The sequence below is a fragment of the Solanum pennellii genome, chromosome 1 (assembly GCF_001406875.1).
Source record: "Solanum pennellii chromosome 1, SPENNV200".
NCBI lineage: Eukaryota > Viridiplantae > Streptophyta > Magnoliopsida > Solanales > Solanaceae > Solanum > Solanum pennellii.
Genome location: NC_028637.1, coordinates 78851031 through 78867471, shown reverse-complemented (window position 1 = coordinate 78867471; position 16441 = coordinate 78851031).

Sequence of the window (16441 nt, the reverse complement as noted above, 5' to 3'; positions counted from 1 at the left end):
GGTACTTATTCTTTATAATGACTTTGTTTAACTAACAATAGTCGATGCACATTCTCAATGACCCATCCTTCTTTTTTATAAACGCTATCAGAGCACCCCATGGCGATATGCTTGGTTGAATAAAGCCCTTATATAACTAATCATTAAGTTCAGACTTTAGCTACTTCAATAGAGCTGGGGCCATCCGATAAGGAGGAATTGAAATGGTTGCGTATCCGTCAACAGGTCTATGATGAAATCAATCTCCCGTTCGGGAGGAATTTCGAGAAGATCATTGGGAAAGACCTGCGGAAATTCCCTCACTACGGGTATCGACTCTATTGGGGAGAACTAGGATTCAATATTCGTAACTCGCACTATGTGGTAAATACAACCCTTTGCAATCAACTTGCAAGATTTTAGACATGAATGATCTTACCCCTAGGATTTGAGCTCCCTCCCTTCAACTCAAAAATGGGTTCAGTTGGAATTTTGAAATTTGACTTCCCTTGTCCTACAATCAATAGAAGAAAAGCAAACATGCAACTAATCCATTAACAATATGACATTAATATCTAGAATATCAAGTTCTATCAAGTCTTCCAATGTAACTCTATTGGTCAAGGAAACAAGACAACCTTCATAGAATCTATCAACCACCACGGAAGCACTCACCAGGGTAGAAACCGAAAAAAGTTCATCTAATATATCGGGTAGTATATCAAACTCATGCCTACAAGAGGGGTCACAAATGACAACGTAGCTCCCCGATCCAACAAAGCATATACATCAAAGGAAAATAATTTTAACAAACTGGTGATCACGTCCGGTGAGCTCTCTTGATCTCTTCGGGATCCGAGAGCATAGATGTGAATCTTTTGGGGAGAATCCGTATTTGGCGCACTTGCTTGATCTTAAGCATTTTACCATCCTTGAGACTTCATCATAGGCAATATCTCTTCACGTGACCACTCTTTCCACAACCATACCAATTACCTGTTCCAACTAGGCACTTACCAGTATGTCTCTTATCACATCTTGCACAAAAAGGCTTCTCAACATAAGATCTTCCACCTTTCCCCTATTGGGTCTTGGGAGTAGGCACCTTATTCTTGTTGACCCTTCGAGAAATATAAGGTCCATGATTGGAAAACCTCCTTTTGGACCTTGTTTTGTCTTGTACCTCAAACTTAGACATTGAATAATTCCCATCTTCAATTCTTACCTTCTTCAACTCCACCAACTTGCTAAAGATTTTGCTCCTCCATTTGTTCGGCATGAATCATGAGGTGAGAGATTTCCATGCTAGGGATCAACATAGCCTACCTACACTCACTAACCACAAGATCGTATATCCCCATAGAAATTTATTCATCTTAGGTCTAGAATCCGCAACCATAGTCGGAGCATACTTGGATAGTTGAGTGAACTTTAGGCTATACTCCTTCACGCTCATACCCCCTTGACAAAAGTTGATGACTTATTGACTTTTTCCTCTCTCTTAGTTCCAAGGGAAAGAACCTATCAAGGAAAGTCATTTTGAAAGCTCCCCGAGTAATCCAGTCTTCTATAACCAGCTTCGCATCTTTCCACTGCTCATACCAAACTTGAGCTACCTCTTTGATTTGGTAGGCGGCTAGTTCCACCTTTTCTTGAAAAGAAACACCCATAGCATCAAGAACTTTGAACACTTCATTAATGAACCCTTCTGGGTCTTCCTCCAACTTAGAACAACATAAAGTAGAGGGATTCATCCTTGTGAAATCCCTAATCCTTGAAATCCCTAATCCTTGACGCTTGCATCCCTAGCAACTTGGGTAGTCAACACTTGAGTCAATCTACGAATGGCCGACCTTATCTCAACATTAGACATAACCGCCTTCTTAAATTGGAACTTGAGGGTTTTAAGGAGCTTGAGGGGGTACTGCCTCATTAAATTCTCCTCTCCGGCCCTTCGAGCAATCTTCCTCCTTGTATTCTTTTCATATAAGCACAATAAAAAGATAAGAAGAAAGGACTAAATATAGTTAGGACTCTTAGGCATGACCAAGGAATAACAAAAGAGTGAATGTTCCTGAGCATCTCATAGTCTCTCATTCATAAGTGTAGCGCGCTTCACAATTATGAAAAAACCCTATATAGACGTGGTTTAGTGAAACATCAATCCTTGGATTTACTTTAACATAATGCTCTGATACAAAGTTTGTCAGGACCCAAAGTACACCCTAGTCGTTACCGGTGTCGTCGTCCTGTACGACGACTAACATAAGCCCTTAGCGTTCGACATAGCACATCATAGGTAAGAAAATACGGGTAAAATTAAAAAAAAAATTTATATAGCAAGTAGGTTTACATAGACCTCTATATAAGAAGCATAATAAGCTTCTCGCATAAAAACATACAAAATATAAGAATTTAGTCTAATACTTTGTCTCACATCAAACCATCTAAAGAATGAATCACAATAGTTTAGGCATAGCCCTTGTTTATTACAATATGACATATAGGCTACAATGAAAGTCTCAAAATGAGAATGGAGTAATTGTCTCAAAACATAGAGAAATATAAGGATTGATGAGTGTCTTTATCATCAGAACCCATAAGGACTCACCAATTAACTTTGGAAAGAGACAACTCTTCTTCAATGACCACAAATCGCCTCAATGGCCCAAGCTTAAAATTTTTGGGGAAAAGGGAGAAAATATGGCTAGTACAAACGACATGTACTAAGTATAGCTCCTATGCATGAAACCAGCAATGCATGAGAAAAGGAAAATTTAGTCAAAATCATGTTTTTTTTTCAATTGAACTCAACATGCATATATCAAAAGCATAATAAGTCAATTCAACATAATGTAACCCAACATGTAGATCACCCTAACAATACTTGTGCAATGCCAATGATAGAACCCCATAATGCTATCCAAGGCTAAATATCAAATTAAGCAACCCACTTCATACTTACAACATATTCTCATAATTCATCATAACATGATTAATACATCAATACAAGTCATAGCTTATCTGCATAACCATGATCATAGTTGTAATCATAAAACGGACACTACTAGAACTAACCCTTAGGACCCCACATGTGCAATGAGTAAGAAAAGTCCCATACCTTCCATTACCATATGTAGAAGCCTTCAAGACAACCCTATTAAGAGTTAACATACTTAACTTATTCTTTTACTTTAGCGTTATGGAAAGAAGTGTAGTATCCTACATGAGACCATGTTAGCTACATGGAATCTGGCGTCCTACTCCCACACCAAAAAAATATGGTTAACACTTGCCTAAGGTGTAACCATTCGTACATAGCTAATTAGGTGGATCCACTAAGCTAGTGTCCTGTGTGGGAACAGAGTTAAGGGTCAAGGAGATTGTTGGTACAAACCTAGAATTACTAAAATGGAGGTTTCCATCTCATGAGATAACACAAAACTAGGGAATCCAGACTTACTAACGTGAGGAAACCCATGTGGGAGATCAGACTTATTAACGTGAGACCTCCATCTCATTTACATGCCCTTTCGGTGCTAAGTAACTATTCCCTATAGAAATCATCACATAACATCATACAAGTTAACATTAGTCTCTTTTAGACCTTTAAGTAAACATCTTATCATGATATCTCATAACCTGTCACAAGTGAGAAATATCCTTTTACTTTAGACACAATACTATAATAATGAGAAACTACATTCCATCATGTTATGATCACATCATAACATAATTAAATATTTCACATACAATTCATATATCTAGGGTTAGATATAAGGGATCCTTTTCACCAACATCACAACAGTACAATTAACTATACCATCAATATCATATAAGTAGATTTCACCTTCCATAATTGACATCAAATGATAATCAAGATCATACCTCATTGCCCTTCATGGGAATTTATATTTCAATGCACAAGAACTCAAAACCAACATATTAAATAGGGAAATTCATGAATTATAAATATAACTAAAATTAATGTAAAGAAGGTATATGTTAGTCACCCTCAACAATTCACCTAAATCAATCCTAGCATATAGGGATTTGGGGGAAAGACATGGGTCAAGGGAAAACTCATAGGAATTCATCAATTGACCATAAATTCATACTTAAACAACACTAATTCATCATAAAATGTCACAATTAACTCACAATTTCGTTTTAGAAAAAAGACCCATGTGAGGAGAAAAACCTTTGTTTTGGGTGATCTAGAAATCCTCTTTTGAAGGACCTCTTTGGGAAAGGATTCCCAAGAGTTAAAGAAACCATACATCATAAATGATAAATACACTCAATTGGGTTTAAAAACTTTAAAGCTTGATATTATTCTTTGAGCTCTATTGGTCTTCAATGGAGTTTTGGAGGAAAAGAGAATTTGGGAGAGAGAGAGAGATTTTTGAGTTCAACTTGTGGGACTTGATTTTTGTGGTGGAATGTACCTAAAACTGACCCTAATATAGTATATAGTCACCCATTTAATTACCAAAAATACCACTCACTTAAATGAGTTTATTTCTGAAGTCATAACACACAAAATACGACTTTTACGATATCTGGGAAGTAGGTGCGTGTCGCGAGGCTAATTCCCCAATTTAATTTCAAACTTTTAGATGAGCCAGTAGGATCCGTGTCAGACCCGAATCGATATTCCAACTCCATATTCAAACGTGATGGTTGCGCCATGCGCAACAACCACCACAATCTGTCGGCGCGCAAGCTGCCTTGGCAGCTTTCTCGCCCAACTTCAGGTCCTCCCCAAGGACACTTCCGGTGATCCTTGGGGTGTCGTGATTGAGCTATTTGACCCTCCATAATATATTCTACCTATTCAAAGTGTTTTTACAAGTTTTGTACTTTATGACCCTAAAAAACCTCACCAAGCATAGGGACGTCAACTAGTTGAATTTTGCTAGTTTGCGGACGTTAAGGCTTCTATTTAATCCAATGGCTCCAATGCTTCTCAAACAATTTTATTATACATATTTAGTTCTAAAGTGATTATTAATCAACCTATTAGTACCTATTATAGGTCTTGGATTTTTGGGTTGTTACAGTAATGCAAACTTATATCATAATCCTTAAGGAACTGAAGCTATCTCCTCAGCCGAAGATTCAACTCTTTCTGGGTGAAGACATGTTGAAGGATCTTAGATTTAGTGAAAACATCTACATGAACACCATACAAATAGTTTCTCCACATATTGTGTGCAAAAACCACTGCTTCAAGCTCGCGGTCATGAGTTGGATAATTCTTCTCATGCACCTTAGGTTGTCTAGAAGCAAAAGTTATAACCTTATCTCGCTGCATCAACACACAACCTAGGCCAACTCTGGATGCATCACAATATCATATAACCATATAAAACCTCTGGTAGAGTTAAGACAAGAGTTGTAGTCAATAAATTTTTCAATTCTGCGAAGCTTTTCTTACAATAATCTGATTGAAACTTAACCATTTTTTTATCCAACCTAGTCAATGTGAGTCTATGGATGAAAATCCTTCAATGAACCTTCTATAATAACCTACTAGACCTAAGATACTTCTGATATCTGTAACAGAGGTAGGTGTGGGTCATTGTTTCACTCATTCTATCTTCTGCAAATCAACTTGGATCCCTTCTCTAGATACAATGTAACAAAAGAAAGGCAACGGATAGCAACAAAAAACTCGTATTTGCTATACTTACCAAATAATTGTCGATCTTTGAGAGTCAACAAAACAACTCACAAATCACTCGCATATTCTTCCTCATTCCTAGAGTAAATGAGGATATCTTAAATAAAGACGATAATGAATAAGTCCAAGTACTGTTTGAACACTCTATTAATCAAAACCATGAAAGTTGCAGGAACATTTGTTAGTCTAAACGATATAACTACAAATTCGTAATGACCATACCGAGTTCTGAAGATTGTGTTTGGAATGTCACTATCTCGGACACTTAGTTGATGATATTCCGATCATAGGTCTATCTTTAAGAACTTACAATAACCCTAAAGTTGGTCAAACAAGTCATCAATCCTGGGGTGGGATAATTATTATTGAATGTGAACTTGTTCAAATGTCTATAGTCAATGCATATTTTGAGAGAAACATCTTTCTTCTTTACGAAGAACACTAATGCAACCCACGACAAAATACTAGGTCTGATAAAGCCCTTATCTAGAAGGTCTTTCAACAACTCTTTATATTCTTTAAGCTCAAGTCAATTTATTCTGTAAGGAGGAATATAAATAGGTGTTGTATCTGGAATGAGATCTATTCCAAAGTCCATTTCCCATTCTGGAGGAACTCCGGGAAGATCTAATGGAAACTCACTGATTACTGGAACTTACTCAAGAGTTGGGGTTTCAAAGCTAGAATCCTTAACCGAAACTAGATGATAGATATAACCCTTAGAGATCATATTTTTGGCCTTAAGGTAAGAAATAAATCGACCCATAGGCGCTAAGCTAATACACTTCCATTTTAAAATTGGTCATTTGGAAACTTAAGACGAACAAGCCTCCTTCTAAATAACATCTAAGTCTACCATTTCTAACTCAATAACATATTTTGAGGTAACGTTCTAAGAGACTGTGTGGGAGAGCATTTTTTGTTTACCCGTCTAGCTATAATTGGGTCACCAACTGGAGTAGAGACTTAGAAAGGTTCTGAGAGAGTTTTTGGTCGAACAGTAAATTGGTCTGCTATGTAAGGAGTTATAATAGAGAGAGTAGCCCCTCGATCTAACAATGCATAAAACTCAAGGTCAAAGGCTCGTAACCTTGAGTTTTATGTATTTTGAATTTGAGGAAATGCATGGACATTACTTGGAAAAAAAGGATTAAAAGGTTGTAAAGAACGAAGAAATGTAGACTTCAGATTACCAAGGCCACTAGATGGATAGCCGACAGGTCTAAAGATCACCTTTTGTTCAAGTGTGTTAAGCCCTAAAGGAAAGATTAAATCAGCAGATTAAAGGAGAAGTTGGGGCATCACCGAGAAGTTGTACGAAGAAGTACTATAGCGCCCAATGATCCAAAACACGAAGATGCTTGGACAAAGCACAAGACAGCGATAAAGTTATTAAAGGGCATATTGCCTATTTGATCAACAATTCAAACTAACTACAGTGAGTTATTTGAACCACCATTAATCTTTGAAAACTATAAATACTTGTTGACTTTGTAAGCTTAGTATTGATTTTATCCGAGAGAGATCAAAATTTAGACAATTTTAACAGTTTTAGAACTTCTATTTTTTCTGCTCTAAGTTTGGAGGGGGTTTTAGAAGAACTTGAAGATTCAAAGCGTTTCATCTCCAACCTATTCTTCTTCTTCTTCTTCTTCTTCTTCTTCTTCTTCTTCTTCTTCTTCTTCTTCTTCTTCTTCTTCTTCTTCTTCTTCTTCTTCTTCTTATTCTTCTCCTCCTCCTCCTCCTCCTCCTCCTCCTCCTCCTCCTTCTTCTCCTTCTCCTTATTCTTCTCCTCTTCCTCCTCCACCTTCTTCTTTTCTTCGTCTTCTTATTCTTCTTCATCTTCTAGAAAGAGAATATTTTTAGAGCAATTTGGGATCTTTGATGAATGAGTTAAACTGAATATTTTAGGGGTGTATTCTACTTATATAAGTGGACAATAACCTAACCAACCGACCTCCTTAAACCCCTAATTAAGTACTAACATAACTCCAAAAGTCTAACTTAAAACTTAAGCTCTAAATAGTGTCACATGGACAGATCCCCATCCACGGACCGTGGATGGGTTGACGGGCCATCCTTTGGTCTTGTGAATTGCAACTGAAGCTCAAATTACAATCTTGATGCAGTCCTTGACCTAAGACACCAAATCATGGGGTGTGGGTCAAACCACGTCTTGTAGATGGAAATCATGTGTTGCTAAAATTTTGCACATTTGAGGGATACTTTTGGGTCCCCCTCAAGGACCCCTTAGGTTTTCCATGGGGGGGGGGGTCATACAGATGTTTGACCCCTATAACCCCTATTCTTAGTACGTGAATCACTCTTTGTCACATCCAGGTTTACCCCCTAGACATAACCGGCGTCGTCGTCATCTCATGAGCACTAAGATTACCCTCTTAGTCTCACATCATTTCATTCTTAGGTCAAAAATGAGGAAAAATTAAAACTATTCATTACATGTTCTTGGAGGTTTACATAGACCTCTATATACACATAATATATTCGTATCGAGTATACCTAGACCCTTCGTATCAGAAGGTTACATAGCCTTCTTATTTTATTGCATATATATATATATATATATATATATATATATATATATAGAGAGAGAGAGATAGCGAGAGAGATAGATAGATAGATAGATAGATAGATAGATAGATAGATAGATAGATAACACTCTCAAAGATTGTCTCATATCGTACCATATAAGTGATCATAGCAATTCGGGCATAGACCTACATCAATGTAAATAACCCACATATAGGCTTATACAAAACGTAGTCAAATGAAAATAGAATGAACATAAGAGTCATAGAAACAAAGCAACTCCATAAGCTAGATATTGGCATCACCCTCGAAAGGTGAGGACCTACGCACTTGGATGATAGAGAATATCCATGTATTCTTCAAGTCGCCACAAATTAGCCTTTGACGACCGAAACCTAAAATTTTTGAGAAAAAGGAAGATAATGGGGTTAGTACGCCACTTGTAGTAAGTATGAGAGCATATGCATATATAAGGTCAAAACATGCTAAAAAGGGACATTTAGTTTAAACGCTGTTATTTCACCATTTGAAAGTCTTGTGCATAATCAAGCAAGTTATACCAAGCAACAAAACATGTTTACTAACTTAGACAAGTAATATGCATATCAGCATACCTGAACCCATAATCTACTGCAACCCTATCATCAAGGAATAACATCACAAGCATGAATAAAAATTAATTATATCATAATAAGCAATCCAACTAGTCATGAATCCTCATCAAGTCAACAAGTGCAATGACCAATCAAACACTCATAACCTTACTCAATCAAGTCACCCCAACAAGAAAATATAACCAATGTCCAACTTTAGTAACATAATCCAAATACATATTCATATGGATAATGGTCATCATATAATACCATTTATATTGTAACATCAACATATTATCATCATATACATCATTATCATATACATACATAATATAAACTTCCTAAAGCTTCCATCAAGGCCAACCAGTGCAAGGTATAGGTAGAATCCCATACCCCTACCTAGGCTAAGTCAAACATTTCAAGTCCTTTTAGTTAATTTATACTTCATTGCTTCATTTTAGTTTAGGGAACACTTCGCTTAACCGACATAGACAACAAGAGCTAAGTGTGGAATCCGGTGTTGTAAAACCTTACACCGTTGGATGCTGGTCTACCGGCCAATGTAAAACTTAACATAAACGTAGCTTTCTAGGTGGATCCACTAGCTAGTCTTCCTATGGGGGCAACATAGTTCAAGAACTAAGATATTGTATATTCCCTCTTCATACCTCTTGGTAATTGGGGCCTCCTCTCATGGGAATATATTGGATGAGTAGTCCTATTTAGGAAGTCAAAATCTCATGTAGAACTTATAGGTTGAATCTTCCTCTTTTAGAAGTCATCACCTCGCATTGTCAAGTTCACTCGGTGCGAAGTTAAGTCCCTTTAATGAAATGTCTTTAATTCTTTATTATCAATCATGACTTAATTTAGGTCATAGAGTCTATTCCTTGTATAATCATCATCATCATCATAGCTCAATAAGAATTGAATGAGTATAGTCTTCTCATAACAGTTCATATAAGTGAGGTTAACACATTACATATCACTTCATAATAAGGAACATTGATATACATCACCATCCTTATAAAATTTACATCTTATTCAACCTCAAAACCATAATCAAGAAATTTCAAGTCAACATCATACCACCCAATCAATCCTAAATAAGTCATACTCCAACACAACATAATGACTTAATCACAATTAACCACAAGCTGAAGTAAGGAAAAGGGATTACAAGACATATCAAGTCTCCTTCATAATTCATCATCAAGGTCTTACCATCAACCATTTCCACAACCAATTTAGGTCACAACATAATCATAATTCAATTATCCACATGATAACAAGGCTAGAAGAGTCACTAAACCATAATTCAATACTAAATTAAAGCTTTACACACGATACTTAGGTCAATTCTCATAATCAAGATCACTTCTCAAGAACTAGTATGAAAGGCTACAATTCATCCTAATTTGTTCATGATTAGTGTAAGAACTTCATCTAATAGTGATTTAACCAAAAATCAAGTCAATCGAATCAATCACAACCTAATACTTATCAACCTAGGGTTAAGGGTTAAGGATCATATTCTATAATTTAGACCAAACTATCAAAAATTATCATAATCAAGTTAAAATAAATTTTAATATATTCATTATATACTAAATATATCATAAACAACTCAGTTCATAACATCAAACTCGAAATTAGATGAAACCCACTTGAAAACTCAACTTTTAGAAATACATTGAAGGAGCCCTTCAAGGAAAGAAGTCTCAAAGGTGAATTAGATACCATATCTCGATGTTTGATGAAGATTTGATTGTGAAGTAGTCCCTTTCATGCCCCCAAAACCTCCCCCTACCTTGTATTCAATGGTGTCTTCAATAAAGATAGAAAGAAGAGAGAAGGAGGAGTGGTTATTTTGTGAGTTGTGTTTAGACTAATGAGGGTTGGGGTCTTTATATGGGGGTTTATTAACTTAATTAGATTCTTTTAAACCCCTAATTAACCACCTAACCCCTTTAAATAATTATATTAAACCAAGTTATAAAAGGCAGGAAAGTTTCAGGCCCATTGACGAGACCTCGACCGACGAGTCATTGGTCCATCAACGACCAGCCCTCCCTTCCGTGCTGCACAATCGTCGTTGAGTTCAGAGACTGTGCATCTGTCAGCCTCAAAAAATTTTGCTGAGTGTGGGACGACGGTTTGTCATTGAAGCCTCATCGATCCATACACGAGCCGTCTTCTGCCTTTCGTGGTTGCACACTACCTAGGCAGTGTTGCCTCCTACGAGCTAGGGTCCTCTTCAAGGGCCCTTTTTTGGTCCCTGGGGAGTCATACCCGGAGGTTTAGACTACAAATCACCTTGAACACATGTGATACACCCTTCCACCTTATTTCATGAATTTCCGACTTCTAAAATCTTGTTAAATAGGTTTAGGCACGCTAGTAACTCTTAGAACTAGTTTCCAAACGTCATGGAAGTTCTTGAATGTTTTTGTTCCTAAACATCCTAAATGACCTATATTCATTAAAATAGTTCTTAAAACAGTTTTAGGCCACATGGAACCTATCTTAGGATTTAAGACCCGTCTTGGATTTTTGAAATGATACATTATCCTCCCTCTAGGAACATTCGTCCCCGAATGACACAAAATTCTTTTGGAAGGAATAGACTAAAACTAGCAGCCAACCAAACAAGAATACATAACAACATAATTCATATCATTTCAACAAGGAAGTTTGAAGACATTAATTACCACACATGAGGTTCAACATTACATCATGAGGAATATCCTTCTCAGAATAACAATATGACCTCAACATACTTTAAATGAGCCAATTATGTCAATTTTCAGTCCAACAACATGCTATATATCATTTTATTAAAGACTCACCATATAAAAATGCACAACTAACTCAAACAAACCAAAAGGCAAAAATTTCAAGTTTTGGGAACCAACTAACTGTAATGCAACCCAAAAATGCACATTTTTGCAAGACTTCACCAAAAATCATCAAACTTCAATATCTAGTCATATTTATAGTATTAAAAAGAATGTCTAGCCTTAATTATAAAAAAAAAATGAGGGTAACGGTACATCATGTCGGCCTCAACCTCCCATGTTGGACTAACTAGGTCATTCTTCCCTAAAACCTTTACGGAAACCACGTCTTTATTCCTTATCTTCTTGACTTGCTTATCAAAAATTTGAACTGGAACTTCCTCATAAGAGAGGTTATCCTTGACACCAAGACCCTCAATAGCAAGGATAGACTCAGGATCACCAATACACTTTTTAAGCATGGAAACATGGAAAACCGGATGAACCAAAGTAAATTCACTAGGAAGTTTCAATTCATAGGCAACCTACCAACTCTTTGCAAGACTTCATAGGGACCCAAATATTGAGTACTAAACTTCCCTTTCTTGCAAAAACTAATCACCCCTTCAAAGGTAAAATTTTCAAACACACCTTATGACCTTCTTCAAACTCCAAATCCCTTCTCCTATGATCGACATAATAATTTTTTCGACTATAGGTCGATCAAAACCGTTTACTTATGATATGAACTTTCTCTAAAGTCTTATAAATCAAATTGGGACCAAGAAGTGAAGGATCACCCACTTCAAACCATCCAATAGAGGCCTACACCTCCTACCCTACAAGGCTTCATAAGGAGCCATTGAGATAGATGACTGAAAGCTATTATTATAAGCAAACTCCACCGAAGACAAATGCTTATCCCAATTCCCTTTGAAATCAATAATACATGCCCTATTCATATCCTCAAGGGTTTGAATAGTACGTTTCGCTTGACGATCCATTTGGGGATGAAAAGTGGTCCTCAGGTTCATCTTAGTACCCAACCCTTTTTTGGATGACCTACAAAACCTAGATGTGAATTGTGCACCCCGATCTGATATGACGGATAACGGAATACCATGCCGACAGAAACTCTCATCTATGAAGATCCTAACATAATCTTCCGGCGAATAAGTAGATTTGACAGGAGTAAAGCGAGAAGACTTGGTCAACCTATCCACAGCCACCCATATAGAGTCATGTTGCCTTTGATTCTGAGGCAAACCCACTTCCACGACTTTTGATGTTAAGCTTTTACTTGTTGGCAATTTGGGCACTTAGCGACAAACTCCGCTATGTCCTTCTTCGTATCTTCCCACCAATATAATTCCCTTAGGTCTTGGAACAGTTTTGTCAAACCCGTATGAATGGAGTAGTGGGCCCCACTGGCTTCCTCAAGGATCCCGTCCCTCAACCCATCTACATCGGGAACACACAATCTCCCTTAGTACCTTAACACACCATTCCCCCTAAAGAGAATGACTCATTTAACTTGCCGAGAAACAATTATTTCAACTCCATTAATTGTTGATCAAGGTGTTGTTTGGAGTTCATCTCAACCACTAAAGATGACTCGGAGTTATGGTGGACCATGAATCCACCATTCGAAGAATCTTCCAACCCACACCCAACCTAGCCAACCTATGAACCTCTTTCACAAAGTCTTTCTTGGCTTCATCTATGTGTGACACACTACCCATAGTCATACGACTTAGAGCATTTGCAACCACATTGGCCTTGTCGGGGTGATATAGGACACTCATATCATAATATTTCAACAATTCTAACCACCTTGTTTGTCGGAGATTCAACTCCTTTTGGTTAAACACATATTGGAGACTTTTGTGGTCGGTGAAGACATCAAAATGAACACCATACAAGTAGTGCCTCCATATTTTTAAAGCATACACCATGGCTGCTAACTCAAGGTCAAGAGTGGGATAGTTTCTCTCATGCACCTTATGTTGTCTAGAAGCATAGGCTATCACTTTCACATGTTGCATAAGCGCACACATAAACCCACACAGGATGCGCTACAATACACAACAAACCCCTTTGAACCCTCCAGTAAGGTCAACACCAGAGCGGAAGTAAGCCTATCTTTCAACAATTGAAAGCTTTTCTCACATGCTTCCGACCACTCAAATTTCCTACACTTGTGGTTCAAAGTAGTCAAGGGAGACATAATGGACACAAAACCATCCACGAACCTCCGATAATAACATGCTAAACCCAAGAAACTCCTAATGTTGTTGAAGTCAATGGTCTAGGCTAACTTTTCACCGCCTCCGTTTTCCTTGGGTCTACCTCAACTCCTTCACTAGAGATGATATACCTAAGAAATTCCACCGACCTCAACCAAAACTCATACATTCTATATTTGGGAAACAATTGATGTTCCTTAAGGGTTTGCAATACTAACCTCAAATGACCCATATGATCACTCCCATTCTTCGACTATACCAAGATATCATCAATGAAGACAATGACAAATAAATCTAGGTAACTTCGAAACACCCTATTCATTAGGTCCATAAACTCCGCCGGAGCATTAGTGAGACCGAAAGACATTACCAAGAACTCATAGTTCCCTTATCGGGTTTGAAAGGCTGTCTTTGGTATATCCTCACCCCTCATCCTAAGTTGGTGATACCCCGATCTCAAGTCAATTTTCAAAAAGTATCTCACCCCCTGGAGTTGATCAAACAAGTCATCAATCTGAGGGAGAGGATACTTATTGTTAATGGTGACCTTGTTGAGTTGGCACTAGTGAATACACATTCTCAAGGACCCATACTTCCTGTTTACAAACAACACCAGAGCAACCTACGACAAAATACTAGGCCTTATAATTCCCTTGTCTAGCAAATCCTTGAGTTGAGCCTTCAATTCCTTCAATTCGGCCAGAGCCATCCGATATGGAGGAATTGAAATGGGATTCATTTTCGTTAGCAAATCGATACCAAAATCAATTTCCCGTTAGGGAAGAATACCGGGAAGGTCATTAGGGAAAACCTCTGGAAATTCACTCACTACGGGGACCGACTTAATTAGAGTAATTTTGTATTCTAAATCATGGACTCTTACTATGTGACATAGACACCCTTTTGAGATCATTTTGCATGCTTTAGACAAGATATGATACGACCTCTAGGAATAGAATTTCCCCCCTTCAACTCAACAACAAGTTCATTTGGGAAGTTATACCTCACTGCTCTTGTCCTACAATAAATAGAGGCAAAACATGCATGCAACCACTCCATATCCAATATAATGTCGAAATCAAGCATATCAAGTTCTACTAGATCAACATGAGAAACTCTATTGGGCAACATTATAGGACAATCTCTATACACCCTTTTTGCAACAACTGACTCACCCATCGGTGTAGACTCTATAAAAGGTTCATGCCAAAAATCCGGTAAAATGTCAAACATTTTAGATACAAGAGGTGTAATTAATGACAGGCTAGAACCCAGATCAAGTAAAGAATACACATCAATAGTAAAGTCGTTCAACATACAGGTCACCACGTCGGGAGAAGTCTTTTGCTCACCCCTAGAGCGGAGAGCATAAAAGAAGTTCTTCTTGGGCACAACTAGAACCGCTTGATTGAGCTTGGGAAGCCCTCTCTTGACCCTTCAAATTTGGACAATCTTTCACCTTGTGACCACTCTTGCCACAACCTAAGCAATTTCCGGTTCCTACCAAGCACTCACCAAAATGACCCTTTCAACACTTGGCACATGTGGGCTTGTCATTTGGGGAGTTCCCAGTCCTTCCCTTTTGGTCTCTAGGATTAGGCACCTTATCATCACGAGCCTTAGGAAATGTGGATGGAATTTTATTAGATAACCTTTTCTTGAAGCTATGCTTGTGTTGGATCTCAAGCCTATTCTTTGTAACACCACCCTAATATGATCTTTCCATTTTAGCATCACTACTCTTTCTCTTAGACCATGTCTCCTCAACCTTCTAGAATTAACCATAATATGGGAAATGTTCATGTTGTCATGTAGCATGGCCGAATGACACTTCTCTTGTAAGTCCTTCGACATCCCTGTCACAAAGTGGCTCATTTGATCTCTAGGATCGAAAACCAAATAAGGAGCATATTTTGACAATTTTATGAATTCCAAGGAGTATTATTAACACTCCTTCCTCCTTCTTGAAGGTTAATGAACTCCACCACTTTTTCCTCCCTTATTTCCCTAGGAAAGAACCAATCTACAAAAGACTTCTTAAGATCTCCCAAGTCAACAGACAACCCCTAAATGGCCTATTATCCCTCCATTGCACAGACCATGGTTGAGCCACGTCCTTGAGTTTGTAGGTGGCCTACTCGACTTTTCACTTAAGGACAATCCCATACCTAAAATTATCTTAGAGACTTCATCGATGAATTTTTGGGGGTCTTCATCAACTTATGACCCCTAGAAGGTAGGAGGGTTCATTTGAGTGAAGTCCCTCAGACGGAAAGTCATAGTAGTGACTTGTTGATGAGGACGGGATACAACCTCCTGGTTGGCTTGGGCCGTCATAGCTTGGGCTTGAACAGCGGTGGCTTGAGCCAATTGATGAAGGAAGCCCTTATATCTCCGTCCATCAAGGGCGGAGGATTTACCGAAGTTTTTTCCATATTAGCATCTTCTTTAGGTGGAGGAACTTGTTCACCATGTGGAGGATCTCCTGCATTGGCAATTTCCTCTTCAATCCTTTGTGTTTCATTCCTTCGAGTGTTCATTCTTCCTATAAGCACAACAATAGGATTAGATGCAAATGTACACCATAAGTATACTCTAATGGCACAATAT